The sequence below is a fragment of the Struthio camelus genome, chromosome W (genome assembly GCF_040807025.1).
Source record: "Struthio camelus isolate bStrCam1 chromosome W, bStrCam1.hap1, whole genome shotgun sequence".
NCBI lineage: Eukaryota > Metazoa > Chordata > Aves > Struthioniformes > Struthionidae > Struthio > Struthio camelus.
In genome coordinates, this window is record NC_090981.1 from 36,553,800 (window position 1) to 36,559,832 (window position 6,033).

Genomic DNA, 6,033 nt, shown 5'->3' on the forward strand with positions numbered 1-6,033 from the left:
ACCTCATGATAATTGAAGTAGGACTGTAGCAGGGCTAGGTGAGTGGCTTTGTTTTAGGGTTGTTGGGGTTTTTTTTTATTATTTTTTCACACTGTGGTAATTTTTACAGTGAAATCATAACTCACTCTGTGAGTTCTTAGTCAGCAAATCAGATGCTGTTCTTCCAGTATGGCTGTGTCTGAAGCTTGACGATTTAGGAAATTCTTACCGTAGAAAAAAAATGTTGTTGGTTCCTTTCTCTAAGGACAGAGGATGATGGCCGTGATCTTTGCCTGGAGGTTTTTTGGTTGAACTATGACAGCAGAACATCAACAATCTCTTTAATATTCTCTGTTAGGCTAAAGGTATGGTCTGTATGCACTTCGCTGAACAAGTTGGTCTGGATGACGTCATGGTTTGTTTATGGGAGAAGAGACATCAGGTTGTTCTGACGGAAGGTTAAGTCACGTGCATCAAATCACTAAACGAGGGAATGTTATTACTGAGGTTTGCAAACCTTTGCTTTCCCCAGGTAACTTGAGGAACTGTTGTCTGAACATAGGCAAACAGGACCTGAATCACTCTTTTTTATGACATCAAAATAGATGATAGTCTAATTTCTTTTTATTATTCTTACATCTTCCCTGTTTCATTTTGGAGAATATCCCTGGGCAACTAACTACTATTTACTAAATACAGGAGTTGAGGAAAATAGGCCTGAATGTACCTGCTCCGGTCCTGTTACAGAATAACACTACGCATGTTGGTTGCAGTTTGGTAATAGTTACTTTTCGATTCGTCTTTACAACATTGAGAGCATTGTATTCTTCTGTCCTAATTCAAATAGCATTGCAATACTATGTCCAATAGACACCTTGTTACATGGCTAAATTCCTAAGAAGGTACCTTGGATAATTCTGCATATAGAATTGAACAGGATGGTACTTAAAGATGAGGTGCTACAGGTGACAAGTTTTGGTTCAGTAGATGTCACTCTGCCCTCTGAGTAACTAATTAACCAGTTCTCTTAAATAGGACTGTGAGAAGTTTTCTTTGTATGGGATATAACAGTGCAGACCTAACTATGCATGGGTGGAAAAGATCCTGTGATTTTGTAATGAAGATTATTTAACCTTCAGTTCCTGCTCAGATTCCAAGTTGCATAATAGTGTAGTATGTCCATACAATTCTCCTTACAGTTTCAGTTGTATATTACTTTTTCACTTTCTGTCCCAATATGTACTGTTACACAGTTTGTTTTGATTTGCTCTGAAAGTAGCAAATGTCAGTAGGGGATGTAGAGATCTGCTGAAGAGTTATACCTTTCAAGGAAGTAAGTTGCTAGAATAGTCCTGTTAACGGTTTACACTTGGGATAACTGAGGAGATGAGGAAAAGCAGTTTCAGTTTTTCCAAGCATGGTTCAGGGCAAAAACTGTGGTATAATTTAGAGCAGTGAGTGACACCAAGCAGGTGGAAAGAGGAGGAAGAATTCAATGTAGGATGGACTAACCTGACTCTGAATTACCAGAACATTTATTTATCCCTGCGGACAGAAAAATGAACAAGGATTGAATTTTCTTTGATGAAATGGTTTTTCATGATCTATTCACACTCCTCCGTATTGCATAGTGTACATTGATACTGTCTGTAGAAGAAACAGGTAGCAGTCACTGCAATAATGCTCCCCTTTCTGATAATATGCAACACAATGCACTGCAGGTTTAATTGGAACCGGAGACTTTTGGGCATTTCTACCCACTACCAATTCACATGGTGAAAGTAAATCAAGCCCTGTATAAACAAAACAGATGGAAGTGACGCTAATAGTACAATGTCAGCAGTATCCACAGATTGACAGAGCTAGTTATGTTGCCAGATGCACAGAATGTTGCACTACTTGTTCCTTATAAACTAGACTTGATGGAGTATGTCAATGTCAAACTCCTTGCTGATTTACACACGAACATACAAAGACATGCACACTCACAGATACTCACGTTCCTGTGATCTATATCAACCATACCATCTGCTTTCTGCTTTGCATGTGGTAGCTAACTAACTATCCTACTGTGCATGGGTATCACTGAATACATGCTGTGGAGGCAAACAACAGTTTTTTCCTTCCTCTACACTATTTAGTGTTATAAAATAGGCTCGTTAACATTTGCCATCTAGGCACATATATTCCACATGTATTTTTGAAACTTGTTTCTCATTTGTATTTATTCCCTTGGCCAGTATATCTTTTTCACATGCCCAGAAATTTAGAAGCTTCACTCTCTCTCTGAGAAACTGTTCAGCTTTAAGCATACAGTATAGCCTTCATTTCCGCCTGGAATAAGCACTAAATAGTGAGTTCTGGACAGGTAGCAGCACTTAAAACAGAGGAAACATTTCATTATTTTTTGCAACAGCTACACTCAGTTAAGAGTCTATTGAAATGTCTCCATCGTACTGCAGCATTAACTGTAAGTGCAAAATGTCACAAGAAGGATATGCTGCTTGAAGGGACGGAAAGCTGACCTAGCTACAGCCAGCGCCTAAAGTCTCTTTCTGACCCATTTCATTGTCTGGCACCTGTCATTATAAAAATCTTTCCAAAAGATCTACGGAAATTACACTTACCCTCTGGTAACTAGGTAACATAATCTCCCGGAGGCTAGCTAATTGCAGCCCATGATAACCTCACATACAGCAACTGCTAAATTTTTCATTTCTTTCAAATTATTATGGATCAGTGGAGAGGGTATTGATTTGATTCATTAACTGATTCCCAGTCTGTTCCAAGGTTAATGATTACATGTATCTCAATTACATCCTTAACAGGTTATACTGTATGATTTGTTTCAACTGCAGTGTACATTGCGTATCTTCCACAGCTGAAAGCCTTCTTAGCACTTGATGATTTAATAAGGCCTTTTTTTCCATTACACTGAACATGCCTACAAGGCACAAGTACATTTGGGACAACAGCAGAAAGAAAGCTTTCCCAAAATTCTTTAAAGAGCAAGTGCAAGACACATGCTGAATAACAGTCTCGAAAGACCACAGAGATGCCCTGAGATTCTTTCAGGTTCAGGATATTTGAAGACAATTCAGAAGATATTGGAAGAGATGATTGATTCTTTCTGGTTTTATTACTTCATCACCACATGAAGTTCATATTAACTGTCAATTACCTTTTAGGCTGCTTTGGGTTACTTGACTGAAAATGACTTTACAAATGTTGAATGAATGTTTGTCATTTTAAGTTCGCTATAAAAATCGCCTATATATTTTATCAGTGATACAGTAATTTCACTCATCCCAGTAGTGCTGCAGAATCCTTTTGGCTTACAAAAGCTCCAGAGATATTTACACTGAGCTTTCTCTAACACAGTCACAGAAAATAAGCTTTTTCATCACGTTACCCCTAGTACAACATTACTCTTGATATTACCTTCAGACTGCTGCAGATCCTGGTTTGGAACTGAGATCCGTGGCACGAGGCTCTGTACAAATTGTGAGGGACAGTCCCCTAGCAAATTGTCTTAGGAAGAATAGGTGTGGAAAAAGTTACATATTGGGGCAGTGAGATACCTGTCAAAGCAATTCAGATCTGTACCTCTGATAAGTGGCTAGAGAACAGTAATCTGATGCTTTTTCTATCCATTATTTTGCTTTTGCATCCTATTTCTTCAGCTATGTGAGATCACAAATACTGGGTGATGGGAGAATTCTTCCTGTGTGATTTAGAATTTTAATGAAATAGTACTTCACTTGTCTGTGACTCTTATTTTATCTGAGGCTCTCAAGGTGCAGATATTCACAGTCACTACATGTCTTTTGAATGGATAGATAGATATTATTACACCCTTTTGCAGGCTGGTAAATTGAGACCTGAAGGGGCTGAGCTGAGTTTATTAACCAAGGGCACAGAACAAGTCAATGTCAGAACTCGCAATGCAATGCAGAAATTTTGACTCTCAGTCACTGTTCTGATTCCTCATACGTAGCTTCTAGGAGTTTGTATTCTGCAAATATAAGACCATTTTATCCTTTCATCTCTGTCTCTCTCTCAGTCTCTTACTTTGGAACCCCAAGATACTGTAGTTTAGTTTGGAAACTAGGAAGCCAAATGAGTATAGTCATGAGGAAAGACTTCAGTTATACAATCCATTAAATAAAACAATAGAGCTTGCAGCTGAGCTATTAAAAAGCGTAGAGCAATTTTTATTTCAATGGCTACATTTTATTTCCTCTTCTGAGTGACTGCTAACAAAGGGCCGCTGAAAGGACTGGATAAAAAGTAGACGTCAGATGCAAGATCCATGAGTTAAACAACATTATTAGATACAATTTCATAAAATCTAGTTGCTTTTCTGCTACTAGAAATCATGTCCTTTTGTCAACTTGTGGTCACATCAGCACTTCTGTTGATATAATTTGCTCCAGCTGCAGAGCGTAGCTGGCCTGCAAATCAAGAACTAGAATAGGGACAGTCAGGAATAACTCAATGGCTTGGATAATGTGCAAATCACTACGCATCTTGCTATTAGTATAGTTTATTTTCTCTCAGAATATTTGGAACATGAAAAATTTATCTTTAGCAAAACAGCCGATCTGACACTTTACTGAGAGCAAAACTGGCTGGCTAGCTTATTGTAACACCCCTCCTCCCTTCACAGCTCACACACATATACACCCCCCCCACTCTATAATCATTTAAGTGGGATTATCATATCAAAACCCTTCATTATCTTTCATTGAATTCAGACCAAACACCTAATTTCATATATTGTTTGAGGTCTCCCTATAATATTGCTCACAGGCCTCTACGTTCACTTTTCAAATGTTTAAAAGACTGGTTTTTTATTTCTACTTCATTTCCTGCTTTCATCCTTTTCTACCTTTTACTCAAATTGGACAGAATAAGAAGTAGTCCATCTTCACAATAATGAGATCCTTCAAACTCCAGCCTTCTGGACAGATGGGAACCTGGTTGGAAATGAAACACAGCACATCTGGTGGAGCACAGAATGAATGAACATTGTGCAAAAATGGAAAGAGACTTACTAAAGCAACCATTCTCTTTTGTCTCTGCTTGAATAGAAACCATAAAGAAGCAAGATGATGTTAACACAACCCATATAATTTTTTAAATATACTTTTTTATTTAATACAAAACAGACAGTATCAAGAAGCTGCAAAAGTCCAAAGGTTCTAAGTTCACACTGAGATCGGAGATATCTGCGTGATAAACAATTAAGGAAACCAAAACAATAGGAAATACAGCTGGGAGCACCCCTGTTATAACATAAGAGTGATTAATCATCTGTGAAAATGCTGCAGAAAGTTTGTTATTCTCTAGTGCAAGTAAATTGCATATCCTCTTTTTACAGGATGGAAGCTTTTCAGTGCAGGTGCTGTGAGAATTGCAGACTCATTGCTTAAGCTCTCTTCACAGGCCCTGGCAAAACAAACATTTTCCTCTTTAGCTTGCTCATCTCAATTAAAATCCCATTTAGAACCAGTCTAACTCCATCTAACACCACTGCCTTGATTTTGCTAATCTATTCTTTTTCCCAGAGTAGGAATATCACATAATCTGCAACATGCTAGCTATATGAAAAATACAAATTGCCCTGTGTTTATCAAGGTTTTACTTCAAGGTATCTTGGTGATGAAGACAAGACTTGAGCTTCTGGCATTTTAGAAGTGCTCCATCCAGCTAAAATGGTGGACTACCTCACAATAGCAATTGCATATTCGGTATGAATCGTGTGCTTCAATCCATGGAATTCACTGTCACCACATGCATTGTAAACTAAAGGCCAGACTGAAAACATTATTGAGTAACTATGCAATCAATAGCTCTCCAGGTTACATACAGGAAACCTCTTTATTCAAGATGTAAAGTGGAGGAGGAACAGTTTTCACTGCTGACTGACCTCCTCTGAACTATGCACATATTGTTAGGCCGGTGGGTTGTGGAAGGGTTTTCTTTCCTTTATCAGTTGCCAGAGATAAGACGTGACTGATCCGAAGTCTGATTTGTATGGCAAATCCTTTA